Below are 15,962 nucleotides of genomic sequence, written 5' to 3' on the forward strand. Positions count from 1 at the left end.
AATTTTTAGTCATCAAATTTACTTATTAAGTACTCATTAATGTTAGAATTGCAAATAAAAAGTTTTTAAATTAAAAAAAAAAAATAACAAAGTTATTAATTTGATAAATATTATCTAATTTTATCCGATGGATATATGATTATTGTTATACACGAATGTATGTTAAAACGACAATTGTTTTCATCTATAAAAGTACATAAAAATATACGACTATTAATACACTTACAGTATAGAATTATAAAAAATGATCACTATAAAGTACTATGCAAGAATACTTATGAGTTATGAGTATACCTACTCACTTTCTACAATATGCTATTGTAGGTCTTCTCTAAATAAGATCATTGCATTACATAAAAATAATGATATAATATTATTTATATTATTTTGTTTTGCTTAAGTTTTTAATTGAATTCTAATCGACACTGAATTATATAATTCTAACTTAACAGATAATTCCATAAATTAATTCTTAGTATTATAACAAACTATTAGTAAACTAATAAATAACTAATGAATTTATTATTATTATTTGACATAATTCATAAAGATACTTGCAAGAACATTAATTAATATGTTGATGTATTCAAATAATAAATAAACAATTAAGACAAGAAACAACTAATAACAACTGTTTGTTTTGTTGAGCCACGATGATTTTCTACTGTTAATAATTATTTAAGTGAATTCATGGCTTCACTAATATAACCTGTAGATTCAGTACAACTAATCAATATAATATAAGATATAACTTCTGTTTAATATTCATAATATTTATAAATTATAAACATTTTTGTCTATATATTTTAACCATGTGAAACCACTGTCCACAGTAGGTATAATACACGAGCAAATAGTTAGGTACCTAATGTTAAGCTTTAGTGTGATTTATTAAATTGTATAGCCCTAAAACAAATAGTAGTTGTGCAAATCATGAATATTAAGCAGTGCTCACTGCTCAAGCAGTTCATGAAATGATAGAAAAACTTAAGTTCACGTATTGTTCAATTGTATGTATGTCCAGGATGGTAGGATGTACCATTGTACCTAACACATTAAATTATACTACACGGTTTCAGCAATTATTTTACCTAATTAGTATTAATGATCATTAAACTAATCGGGGTTAATGCGTCTTAACCTGCATCTGACATCAAAGCATCGATGTATAATTTCGTGCCGATTATCCTCCTACATAGGTATTGTATACGACACGTATACAAAATATGGTTTATGCAAAGCGGAACAATTTAAATGTTTATGAAAATATCAATCCAATAAGTTAACTCAATCATTTTACTACGAATAAAAAATATTTTATTAAAATAAATAAACATTTCTGTGAAAAAGAACAATATTGACAGTTGAACGATACTTTCTACCTACACCTAGGGGGTAGGAATAATGGAGATAACTTATTCATGAAAAATTAATAATATCAACAACAATGTTTCCCGATATACCACACATTATTCGAATTACTTCAATAATATTATGTGTGTGCAGTTAAGAGTAATAAAAATAGTATTATTAAGACGTATCTACTTATAATATTATGATAAATTTTGATGTAAGAATAATAAGGTGAAAACCTATTGATAAAAATATTAAATTTATGGTTTTGATTCGTTAAAATTAGAAGCTCTAATGAAATATAATTTTAAAATTAATTTACCAGTCATCATGTTTCAGGATAATATTATGTGTCCGAAATCTAAATTGAGATAAATTGTAATAATTACCATTCCGATTCATAATAAAACTAGATCTATCGAAATCATATCTGTGTCCCTTTAGTTTCGACATGCCAAGAGCTCACTGTAATTGTACAAGATGTTGTAGTTTTTACAATTTAAAAAAAAAAATTAAATCTACGTTACTTTTATTTTAAATACCAAAAAACTTTTAAAATGTATTTCATGCAATAATTGGTGAAAATCTAAAGTCATGGATTATTTAAGTTTTAATATAATACAAAAAGTTTTCATCCCTGGTGGGAATCAAAACCACTGCTCTTGATGTTTCTCGTATACTAACATTTCTAGGCTGTTAGAAAAACTAGTGAGAAATTTAAAAAATAAAATGGCATCCCATAGATTAGATATCATAATATGTGCCCAATAATTCCATATATATAGAGGGGCCATACACACTTTCGTAGCACTTATTCAAATAGAAAATATGATGAGATAAAAGAATTACATTATTTCAAAACTAATAAATTCAAGTTTAGTTAATTCATCATGTTTTTATAATTATTAATAAAAATGTTTGATGCACATTTTTCGGTTCTTTTCATTTATTCAAATCAAAAGTTATAATATATAATGTGTCAATGTAGTGTAAAATAAGAACATTGTTTACGTTTGATTTTTTATGAATACACTTTATTCACAGATATTACACAGATAATAAAAGTGTTTAAAATATCAATATGGTTTTATGTGTATTTATTTAATTTCCGTAAATATTATCTTTGTTGTATAGCTGTCAAATCAAAAACATTATAATTTTTAAGTTTTTAACTGTTCATTGAAAATAATGAAGCATGAATTCATGTTAAATAATGAGTTAACAGAAAATAAAAATAGATTAGTGTCCTCGCTTATTCAAAATATAACACATGAATTAATAAAACTTAACACAGCTGATGGTTTTTTTTTTTTTTGAGTATTAACAAAAACGATTAACCATGTAATTGCATGGTTGTTTAAATCGTATGGGCTGACAATGTTCTGTTACACAATTTTAATTATACATATATGAATTATCCAATAAATTAAAAATTAACGTTAATCGTAAAATATATTAAATTGTATATGTATTTGGTTTTTACATGTTTATCCACTGAAGTACTTCCTAAATTGTATGAGTCATAATAATTGTATATACCAGAATCTGATTCATAATTTTACACAAGAAAGCGAATAACTAAAAAAATCAACCGGGTATTAAAATATCGTGTCATATTAACTGAATAATAGTACGATACCGATCAGATCTATCTTTCAGCGGTTTTTTATAACACGAAATTTTAATAGACGGTACGTTAACATGTGTTGACATGCGTTTGTCGTATGTATTATTTTCAACATTTTACTATTTTTTCTTGATATACGGTGTGGCAAGAAAAATGTATGAATTATTCATCCGTATAAAGACCATAAAAGTAGTTACTTGAAATAGACTTTTTCAAAACCTTTTTGTTTGATAACCACTAGTACAAACGTCACCGTGGCCTTAAAGACGGTATCAATCGATACATTTCTATTCCAATGCATAATGGCGTGCTTTTTGATTTTTTTTTCAATTGGCTGCCAAACACTTAATTAATGGTTATAAATATTTTTTTTTTTACCAGATCCATAATTAATGATTTTTAATTTTCGAACAAACGTTACCGTCCTACATGCCCAGCCAACAAAGGGTAATCCGGCAATAAGAAAATAGGTAGCCATCAAATCGATAAAGAAAATATACAACCAGCCAGAACAGAGATACAATTAGTTTTGCAAGAATTGGAATATGATCACAATAATACGGTTAAAAAGAAATGGTGTTTTATTTCTCGGTATATGATAACACCAAGCACACTCATTTCAGAGGTAGTTTTTAGAGGTCCGGCGATAATCTATACGTCATGATAATCCCCCTGACAGGTTTATTCACACGATGGACAACGATAATCGACCTCAGTAAAATACATAGTAGGGTTATATTGTGTTAAAACACAAAACTGTTTTAAATAAATGAGGTGCCATAAAGAACCATCAATTTGAAGAAAGTCCTTATCCCACAAGCAGCATTATCAGCCATTTATCAAGAATATAAGGTGGTTAATATATTGATAACTTAAATATTATGTAGCTAGCAGCTATATTTATAGGATTATGTTATTTATGATCTCGTGGTGTATAATAAACAACACTGTGAACGACATCTAATAATATTCATAAATGGATTGGCTAAAAAATAAATTAATTATCATTGTGTAATATTAATATGTCGAATTGATAGGTTTAGTCAAACAGGTATAATTGTACGACCTTTTTGTATAATATATTATTCAATGTAATTAATTTACCTATCAATATTGGTAGTTTATCATTGTAATAGTATTATAGGTAATTATAACTATTATATATACTTAAGACATCGACCGGCTACAATATCTTAACTATCACTATTGTGAGATCTGATACCACAGAATTTTCTTTTCTTATATTAGGTACGGTTTTATTTTAAAATCGAAATTTATTCAATGCATAGAAAATAGGAATACTTCCTTCAATATTTTTGTTGACAGCATAAAATTACCTTAGCTTCTGGAATAATGTTTATAATATATATATAAACAGTAGAAGTTTATTATTGCATTTTTTTCATTATTAATATCGCATTTTAGTTAAGTAATAGTTATAAATGTCACTATATGTATACGTGTTAGTATTAGTACACACGTGATCACCCGTCGAATGTCAACATATACAGCCTCGATTGTAATTTCTTAACTCTTGAATAATTCAGGATCAATACTATTTGGAAGGGGAGATTTAAACAAAAAACGATATTTAGCAGTCACTTTCGTTTAGTAGCTGAAAACAGAATTGGCCTAGGTAGTCGTGTTACTAGATACTGCGTAACTGAAAATGTAATATGCAAACGAAAAACGACTGGTTAGGTGTTCTTTGATATTCTACGTGTAAGCGTCTGATCCTAAAGCGATTTGACTATATCACGTGGATGTTTGAAGTGCCTCCACAAGTTTAGGAAACGAAGTTATAAGAAAAATAACGTGGAACCGATCATCAAACTTTCCAATCAATATCATTATGACTTTATGTTTGATTGAAAAAAATCCATTTCAAACCTCTAATAATTCTCTACACTAGCACCTAAAAAATTCCAACAGTCTTGAAGTATCACAGCTTTCCGAAATCCTGCCTTGCAAACCACTGACCTTTGTCCTTGACTCCAACAACATCCCAGAAACTCTCCTAAGAAAGCTTAAGATAAATTGTTGTAGAGACTTACTAACATAAAAATAATAATCAAATGAACAAATAGAATAAATAATTAAATATATATACTACGTCTAAACTCTAAAGTATTACTGCTGGGAAATTACTTTGATCGTATCATTAATGTCTAAACAATTACCTGTATCGAATATGTTTATTGCAAATAAACATTATAAATTAAAGGTACTTTAAAAATATAAAAAATAAAATATATATATATATGTAGTCATAAGTCATAACTAAGGTAGAGGACTTATAGTCCTAAAAAACCATAGATATGCAAGCACATACACACTTATATTTTTTTAAGGTTTAATTAATAAACACTAATAAAATAAATAGAATTTAAAATAAGAAAATACAATCACCGAATTTATTAAATGGGTTGTCCATATAACATATCATATCATAAATAAGCATAAATAGAAAGTAATGCATTCCATTTCACCACCAATTAAGAAAATACATATTGATGTATTCTGTGATTAGCTGATCCAATGATCCAATCATAGATTAGATTTTTTTTTATACGACATAAAAACAAACAACATTTTAAATAGTCAATCTAATCAATAATTTGAGTGTGAACTTACGTTTATTTTTCTTGAGACAACTTACACATGTAACCGCTTATTGGCTTATTACTTGTTATGTTTTGTGAGGGAACTTTCTAAACTCCGTTTAAATGATGTAATAAACTAAAAGCAAAAATAAGCCTAATTAAGTCTCAAAAACCAAAAAACCTAAATTTACAAAAAAATATCAAACATACAATGTTATTATATATATATATGGATTTGTCGTCACACGGAACAATTTTGTATCTTGTTGACCTTTTTCCACGATAACGCTGAACAAATATGCAAATGCTAAGATACTTCTGCCCTAGCCATAACTACTAATAACGCAATAAAAGTATTTGAAGAGCCTATACTGTGCCGAATAGCCGTAATTTTAGGACTAGTAATAACTAATAAAATAAACCAATTAACTATATTTTCATCAAAAACAGATATTCATACAGATTGTATCACACATTTAAATATGTTGAGCTATTATATAATGTATAAATTGCTTTTTTAAGTTGAACTTTTGTATGTTCGTTAGTTTTTTTTTTATTTTAATTTATTTCTTTAACGCATATAAATTAAAGCCACAAAACACTCAAAAAAATGTTTATCCTTTAATATATTGCAATGTACACTACTCAACGAATCTGATGGTTTACGACAACGAACTTATGGTAGGTACGTTCCTAGGTCAACGCTGTTCGTGTATACATTAGACACTATTATCTTGCTGTAGTATGCTCAGTCCAACCCATTAAACCAACTAGGGCCGAACGACTGTTTAATAAAAGCTACAATAAAAATCTTTCACCGAATGACATGTACACGTGAACTTCTTAACATTTGTACACAATAATAACGTATGTTTACTTAATAATACAATATATCGTTAATCGTTTGCAGTTAGAAAATGTTTAGTTTTTTTATCATATACAGATGATTCTAAAGCCATCAATAACTTAAAACATGAATCCAATTTGCAAACATAATAATTTTTTTTTAAATATATATATATATATATATATAATATGTACGACGTATATATTATACGTAAAGGTATGAAGATAAATTATTAAAATGACACCTTACACGAATTTGATCAATATTCAAAAACCATTAGCAACTTCGATCAGATAAAATCAGTTTGTTTATCATTCATCGCACTGTTGTACATAAATACATATATTATTATATAAAAAAAATCATGGTTAAATAATATGGTTAAATATTGAATGTTATTAAAAAAAAAACACAGAATAGGTAGTAGACATACATGTAGGTAAAAAATGTAAAAACGAATTTATATTTTACTAACACACACACTAATGGGTTGATTGATAAAATTAATGTAAGTAAAAAATTGAATACTTAGTAATTAGTGTAGAAAACTAGAAGAGAATGAATACTAAAGAATATCAAAATGTGAAAGAGAAGTTTTTTTCATTTCAATAATGTTATAAATAACCCCATTTAAGATGTATTCACATTTTCTATGCGACGTATGACTAAAATAAATTGACTTTATGTCACCATTTAAAATGTACACCCCTTATTTGTATTATTTTACACTAAAAATAAGACATTAAACTTTGTATTTTTAAAACTGTTAAGTTCAATAAAAAAAATATATAGTGCAGGAAGTCGACACTTAACTGTGTGACAACTGACAAAGTCATAAAAAATATGCATTAATTATCAACGCAGCAACGAAGGTTCATTTATTATTTAAACTGAAACAGACTTTAAAAAAAAAAAAATAGTGAAATTATACATTTTACGATAGGTATTCAAAAACATTTAAAACATATTTCACAATAAAATTAAAACATTTTCAGACTATAGATCTAAAATTATAATAATCAAATTACCTAACCTTAAATTTATAATTTCTTGTTTCGTATTTATAACAGATACAAAAATGCAAGCCCTGCAAGGTCCTGATTTTTCTACACATGTAAATTATGTTATAATATGTTTCCTACAACTAAATATACATGTATTAAACCACTTATAGTTAATATGATAAATTTTTCTGGTGGTTTTTCTATAAATCAACATGAACAATACAACATCTAATCTAAAGTTGGTTGTTGCATTATTGACTACTATATAAATTAAATATATACACGATTTGTAAAAGAATGGTTGTTGACATAATATGTAATTTAATGTCAATAAGACTATGTACCGAATACTAAAATGTACACCTCCAGAGTCTCGACCAAAATATTTAGCCATGTTAAAAGAAAACCAACAATGGTATTGGTAACATAGCAACCAAATATGCATACAGTGGAATCATATATTATAATATTTAAATAATACATATTATTCAAAACATTATGTACCTAATAGAACAAAACCGAAAAATATGTTGGTAGGTTGCCTGGGTGTCGATTTTTGAATTATCACATTTTAAGATTAGTATATTTGTTAGGTTAAAAATAATATATTTTTATAAGGTATATCATTAGGTTTATGAAACACTAAATGTTTGTTCATTATAATTATATGACAGAACGGAATATGACGTTTCCTGTTCAATTGAACACAATCAAGTCAGCGTTTACTTGGTTCGCCAAATATAATATTATGTATATTATGATCACGAAATGATTCCTCACTGCTTAATGACTCGAGTTCACTGTTAATTTATAATGTTTGAACTATCATTTTGATACGGTTAGAGTGTCTAAGCCCAACTTCGAATGTCGGTGGTCTGCCTTTTAATGTTTTAAATGTGAAAGTGCGTGTTATAGCCTATCGGTGGAATTCGAAACTAGATCGCATTCAAATAACTTTCGTTTCACATAATCTTATCTGTTTAAAAGTTCAGTGTGCTTCATAGTGGTTGCGTCAGAGTCGTCGGCTGTATGAAAACCCAATTCAAGTAAAATTGATGTGCATATGATACAAAATGGTACCTAGTCAATAATAAACTTTTGACCCATTTATTGCCACTCGTAATGCAATAACTTAAAAGCTTTGAAACGAATTCACACTTTTAAAAATATTTATGATGGATTTGTGTTCACATTCAAACAATTTATAAAGCTACAATATTCACGCACATATTATACATTCAATAAAAAGTTGCAACTCTATGAAATTTACTTAGAGACATACATTGAAAGTGTCATCGTTCTCATACATTATAATAGGTAGTATAGTATATACTAATTACCAAGTCACGTGTAAAATACATGCTTGTAGACTTTTTTTAATGTATCCCGCCAATCATAACCACCGAATTCTAAAAACATTTTATTATTAATTAAATAATATTTTATTTTAGCTTTAATCATATTTTGTTTGAGGGTTATTATCGAATAATTAGCAAAAAAAATATAACATTTTTTTTTATGAATATAAACAATATTTTGAAATAAAAACTGTACTCATACAAAGATGTATTATACCAATAGTATTTCAATATCATAATAATTGTATGATTTAATGAAAACTTTATTTTACAAAATACACATTAAATACTCTACGGAGAGGAATTTATTAAATGTGAATGGCAATTGTTTTGTGTTTCATAAATTTCTTTTCAATTACTGAAATAATAATTTATTGTATTAGTGTTAAATCATTAAATAGCTTTTTATTCATTTAATATATTAATGTTTAAATATTATTCACTCGATTTCATTAAAAGGCTTTAGGGTAAATCCACCCTATTCACTGTTTTCTAAATAAAATGGACCAGATAAAAATACATTAAAGCCACAGAATGGTTTTAAGGGTAAATAAATGTAAGGAACCCGTTGTTTACTAAGATCTGGGTAATGCGAACATTTTATGCGGATGAGCATTTTTGGATCTGATTGAAATGAGTTGGTTTCCGTTATTGTCATTAAATTCAAAAACTAATTTTCTCTATTTTATTAGTAGCTTACTATCCCATTACCTTCGAATTTATATTTTTGTATTTTCCAAACCATTAAAGTGAATTTTGTGTTCCAATAATTAGTTTCACAAATGGCAAATATCCAAACATAATCTAATACATTCATACTATACAAAATATATTAATGAAGACATTTTCATTTTCAATCTATTATTCAATTGTCTGATACTGATGAATATTAATTTCTGATCAAAAGATTTACTATTATAATAAAAACATATATTATATATATATTATATAACATTTACTTATTTTTAATTTTAATAATTAACTCTGTGGGTTACAATAATCAGGTATGAATAATAAATCACCTATTCTACGTTAAGACACGCATGGCTTAATATTGTCCCTGTTTATATTTTAAATGTCAAACCCTAACAAATTGAACTGATCTACTCCTAAAATTTTCAATAGAAATTGTATGGGTTTCTAATTTTAGATGCACTTTTACTCTAGGTTTATAGAGCAATACGTATCGGAGAATCAATATGATTTCAGCCATCGGGAGAGATTAACTGTTCTTTTGTTTCATCGTATGATTATCGTAATAATTTAACTGAGATAATAGACATGGGTCTGAAAAAACAGATCAGGGTCTGTGGATATTGAAATAATGGCAAAAAGAGCCGGAGATAGAATAAAATAATTTTTTAAGGGGACGGTGACAATCGATTTATAATGCGAAATGTGACGGGATTCTTAATTAAATCACCGGTGTTACGACAAATAACCTGTAGTGATTAATCCCGTCACATAATAAAATACATATGATTAATATAGATAGTAGATATACTATTATCATAGACTTATGGGGTCAAAATGATGTGTACAACTTGGGAAGGTAAACGTATACGCGAGCGCGTGCAAGCACACACACACGCGTATGCATAATGTGTAGGCATATACAAAAAAAAATATATATATATATAAAATGTGTGCAATGCGTATATACATAGAATGAAGGTGTGACGAGTCAGACGGGTGTTCATTAACGTGGCCTTGGCCGACAGAACGGTTTTTGTTTTGGCAACGGCTTGATGTATAATTTGTACTTTTATATTATAGGTACCAACGCTGTGGGATCGGCGGGTAAAGTGGAACCGGCCGTTTTTATTAGTGTTAATTTAATATTTTTTTCCATCGGTAAAATATGGTACATAACGATTTTTAACTACCTAGGTATAAATAGTATAATACTGTATTACCAATACGCTCACTGCCACTGCACATTATTGTCTACACCGTCGAAATTAAAAACGGAATACTTTTAATGCCTACTATTAACCGTAATTAGCTAAAATGGTTCAAATGAAGAAAAAACCTAAAAATATGAATTTTTATTCGTGTAGCTGTTAAACTTAAAATAAATTAACATTTTGACCTAGTTTCACACTAATAATAGGATCATAATAACCAATCGAATCATTCACATTGGTTTACTACCTAATTACAAATCCATCATAGACATACACACTGCTAAAACAAGTAGAATACAAAACAAAAATTCAAAGATGAATTTGATTATTTAAGCTTATGGAATAAGATACTACAACTAATAATATAATGCTTTAAGTTGGATACTATTACGGTTTTGTACTTTCTTAGTAATAAATAATGATAATATATATTTTTTTTTTAATAGAACGTGTCCATTACATTTTGAAAATTATTGAAATGCAATTTAATATTCATAATCAAACAAGAATCAAGTATCAGTCCTTAAAATATTATTGTAGGTCATCTAGTTGCAAAGTAAAAATCATTTATTATTATGTAGGACATAATATCAGGTACTAGGTAGGTACCTGGACATCATTTGGTATTATTTATCAAATCACTTCTTTTGGATGACTAATTTTTAAAAATCGCTTTTACTTTACAAAATTAATATAAAAATATGAACATAAAAATGAATATAATATAGAAAAATAAAGAGTAAAAATACATTTTAAAAACATTAATTAGGTATAAACTCAAATTGCCGTATTTATGTATAATCTTAAATTAAATATTACACTTATAAATAACAAAATAAATGCCTAATATATTAATTGATGATGTTATTGCAGAAACGATTTTAATATATAATATAGATTATTAGCTTATTTAATACTTACTAAGTATTAAAACATTTTAATACAATATGAGAGTGCACTATACTTAACTACTTAAGTACCTATCTATCATTTTCGATTTTTAATTGATTACAGAAATATACATTAATAAAATGTATTCCATTTTTTTATTTATATATTAATTATGGATCGTTTAATCCTGGTTAGGTATTTATGAATGTAACAACCGATGAAATATATAAAAAAAAGGGTATGACAAGTATATTTAGCGACTATTACAATCTCTAACACCGGTATAACTTTGTACAGATATTAAGATAATACAACCACAATATTCAAATATGAATTAAACTAATATAATCTAATATCTATACATTTCGTTGTGTGTTTTTCTGAAAGTAAATTAATAATTTATAAAAATTAATTGAATAATGATTAATATTTATACTATATATAAGTATATTATGTTCAAACACATTTATTATTATCCATTCGTAAATAGAATAATAGTCTGATCAACCAAACTACATGCTTGTTTATATAATTATTTATTACACGATACATATTCATATTTATCAAATATGCATAGTAATTGTATTTGATGAATTTAACTGTTGAGACTAAAAATAACCAGGAATAAATTGTTTCTTAGAGCTTAACAGTTTGGTGATTAAATTATAATTGGTTTTCATTTACTTAACACAGGCGACATTATATAATATGGCTCATAAAGCCTCGAAGATTTATGGTTTTATCGGAAATATTGTCAGTTTAAAATTTGACAATGTCAAAACAAAATTATGGAAGATAGCAATCATTCACCGTGATTGACGGATTTTGAACGAAATGACTTCATGGTATATTGCGGTATATCGTATTTTAAAACCGTATATAAAAAAAAAAAATAACCTTGGTCGTACCTAGCTATAACGAAAATGACCACTTGTGTGTGCGTTTCCATTCCATAGCTGTCAGTGTGGATTGGTTGCGTTGACAGGTTCCACAAAGTTGAAAACTTGATGCACAATTAAAAAACAATAAACCATTATTAAGGAAATAAGAAGTGAAAGGCAATAATTAAACACATTAAAATTCAACGCGTACAATGCACACAAATGTCGGCGACTGGCACGGAGAAAAAAAAAGTACATAATATACTCAGCATATAGGTTTACGCATGTTTACGTACCTAAAGAAAACAGCAACCACAATATAACGAACTGTGGTCACGGTAGACTTAGAGCGCGCGAAATTGGACCTCCTTAATGAACGCACATGAGTATTGTTGTGACAGAAAAACTCGTCACTGTAATATTTTATAGACACATTACACGGTGTTTTCAGAGTTAAAAATGTTCGTTGGAAAAACTGTAGGTAATTATAAAGTCTTGGATTAATTTTTTTAGACGCTTCTTTATCTACATGCACGAAATAAAAATGGACACCATATAATCATACATCATCTATTATTACGTGTGTGAGATGTGACATCGGTAAATCTTACTGATGTTTACTTCACCGGTTAAGTTTGTTTTACTATTGATAGAATCAAGTGTTTTCTAGCTTTAGTTGTTAGTTATAGCTTAATAATTTTTATTTTGGTACTGTAATTTTATACTATTTAATTTATGTGACTACACACACTATATTTACACATTTGTTAAAGGTTTCTTATAGGCCACTTTAATTTAAGTATAGCCAGTAAAAATGGGGAAAACATGCATAATTCTTGTCTAAATATTAAACAAAACATTGTAAAAGGTAAGAAATTGAGCATATTATATTGCACTTAATTTAAAAAAAAAAGTTACACCAAAAAATGGTTGAAGTATGTAACCACTCTACTGCATAGAGTGTAGGTGTCGAGTTTACCTCATCATTAAGTGATTCACTGTAATGTATGTATACAAATTTGAATTCAAAGATAAATCATTGCATACGATAAATGATTCTGAGCAAAGACAGCATGTCACTCTATATTACAAAGTATATTTTATGATATATTTAGACGTTTACTGAAGTAAATTATTTTACTTTTACTGATACGGTAAGTTGATTTAATTTTTGCTGAAAACACCGTGCTATTAATACACATTAATATTTAATTCTTATAATATTGAATATTTATAATATATAGTATTAGTTTTGTTGATTGTTGAGTCAATACCAAACTACCAATGAACGGTGTGAATATGTTAGTGATATTAATAGGAAATATCATTCAATTAACCTAAATGGTTTGAAAATGCCAATTTGATATTATGTATATATAATATAATATAATAATATAAATAAAAGGTTTAAATCTTCAAAAAAAATATTTTTGAATGACTAAAAAATAACTAAAATCTTCATGTTTTGTTTCAATATCTAATCTTACAAAAATTCAAAACTTAAATGTCTACAAAAAAATTAAGTTCATATATTATTTTGTTCCAGTATGAATTACTTGGAATTAACCTTTCACTAAATATTCAAGCATTAGCTTATAAAACTTAATAAAAATTGAACATTTTTTACATTTTAACCAGGAACATACTTTAAAAAAAAATTTGTTCAATGTGTTAAAAAGTTTGTTATCGCCTATGAAGTATTCACTGTAAAAAAATAGTGCCTGTATCTCGTATATTTTTTAATATTATACTAATAACTTATGAAGAACCTTGTATTGAATTTTCATGTCTTTTGAAGGAGCAAAATTTACCATCAATATTTATAGAGAAAAAACTACAAACAAATCGAAAATAACTATGAATAGTTAAAAATTGTAAAAATATTTTGAAAATTATGTCATGTATATAAAATGCCAATAAAAATATTAGGTGAAAACTGCAATGTATCTACGGTTATAAGTTATTGAATTAAAACAAAATAAGAATATCGTTTGATGAGAAATCGCGGTTTTACGCTCGAATATCCAATTTCATCAAAATGTATACTTCAGCCATACATAAAAATACTAATGAAATTACTCTCAACTTTTTTATTAATTTAAGTAATAAAAACTTATGATGAACTTATATACATTTTCAAATCATTGGTATGAATATTAAACATCTTATGAATTATTTTTTGTATCCACAAAATAATTTCTAAATGATCGTAATTTCGTCAAAATTTATCAAATTTCCAAGTTTCAAAGCTCATAAAAAGGTGTGATGTAAATATTAATGTATATTTAAAATCTAAAATGGGCCAAAAATGATGAAATTGAACGCCTGGATATATTCAATCCATACAAAATCATAGATCCGAACCTATATTCAAGAAAGAAAATCATTATAGGTTTTGAAATTAAATCAGATCGAAGTTCTTAAAAATGTTGATATTTGAAAATGTATGGATTTTATTTAATAGCTCTCAATGTTATGTTAACTTATTATACTTATATTTAATGATAAAATGAAAAGACTCATTTTTAAAAAAAAAATATTCAATACACTATTAATAAATAATATGTAATAACTACTAAACAGCATTAATTTAATTATTTTGGTTTTTTTTTAAGTAAATATTTATTTTTATGAATCACACATCAATCAATATTTTGCAAAAACAAAATATCTTTAATTAATATTACATCCATTCTTCAAACGATTGTGAGCAAAGTTTTTAATACGTCGGTTTCTAGAAAAAATTAATCTCAGTGAAGTTTAAATAAGTACATAGTGATTTTTAATTTAAAAAACATTTAAACAGTTATTATTAAATGTATAAATATGTATTTTATAATTTTCATGTTATATATATACGAGACTGTGTAAAACTTATATAATACAACTAGTATACATTTTATATTTGAAATTATTATTATTTCAGTTTTTCTTATTTCAATCTGCAGAAAATGGATCAATATCCAATTTTAAATTTATGGTAAATATATACTTAATCATCTAGCGATCATTATTTGAAGATGAGTAAAATGTTTTAGAGTGGTTTGACTGATTTTATCCCCTGGACATTTTAATCATAACTATTATACTCGTTACTATTGTAGATATTTTCTTCAATAAATTTGTCAACTGTTATGTTTCATAAGTATGTACCTAAAAGATATCATCATTTTCAAAAAAAAATGTTTCTACAGTTAATTTTAATTAAGAGTAAAAATCACTTTTCATAAAATAATGTTATTAAATATAGCTGTAACATGTTGTAAATACATACATGTTGTAAATACATTCATGTTTAGGGAAATGTAATAAATTTGAATTTTGAATTTAAGACTATGGAAATATGATATTCAGTACCAACTGATACAAATTGTAAACTAAAAATTAACTGTACACAAAAAAATCTATCTACACATCGCTTAACGGTTTATCAATGAGGGTTTACATAAAGTATAAACTTAAGTTAATACATCAATAGTTTGCATGTACTA

The 15,962-nt window shown here is 26.3% G+C and overlaps 1 protein-coding gene across 3 annotated transcripts in view; it reads right to left on the reverse strand.

Moving 5' to 3' along the window:
* The window catches only part of LOC111026518 (5-hydroxytryptamine receptor 1-like), a 208,740-nt gene that overhangs the window by 151,072 nt on the left and 41,706 nt on the right, over positions 1-15,962 (reverse strand). The window contains exon 2 of one of the 3 annotated variants that reach the window (XM_022304616.1): positions 5,615-5,719. The exons of the other annotated variants lie outside the window; for them this stretch is intronic. The gene's annotated coding sequence lies outside the window, so the exon portion shown is untranslated. The remainder of the gene's footprint in view (positions 1-5,614; positions 5,720-15,962) is intronic. 3 annotated transcript variants of the gene reach the window in all.

The sequence above is a fragment of the Myzus persicae genome, unplaced genomic scaffold (assembly GCF_001856785.1).
Source record: "Myzus persicae strain clone G006 unplaced genomic scaffold, MPER_G0061.0, whole genome shotgun sequence".
In the NCBI taxonomy this organism is placed as follows: Eukaryota; Metazoa; Arthropoda; class Insecta; order Hemiptera; family Aphididae; genus Myzus; species Myzus persicae.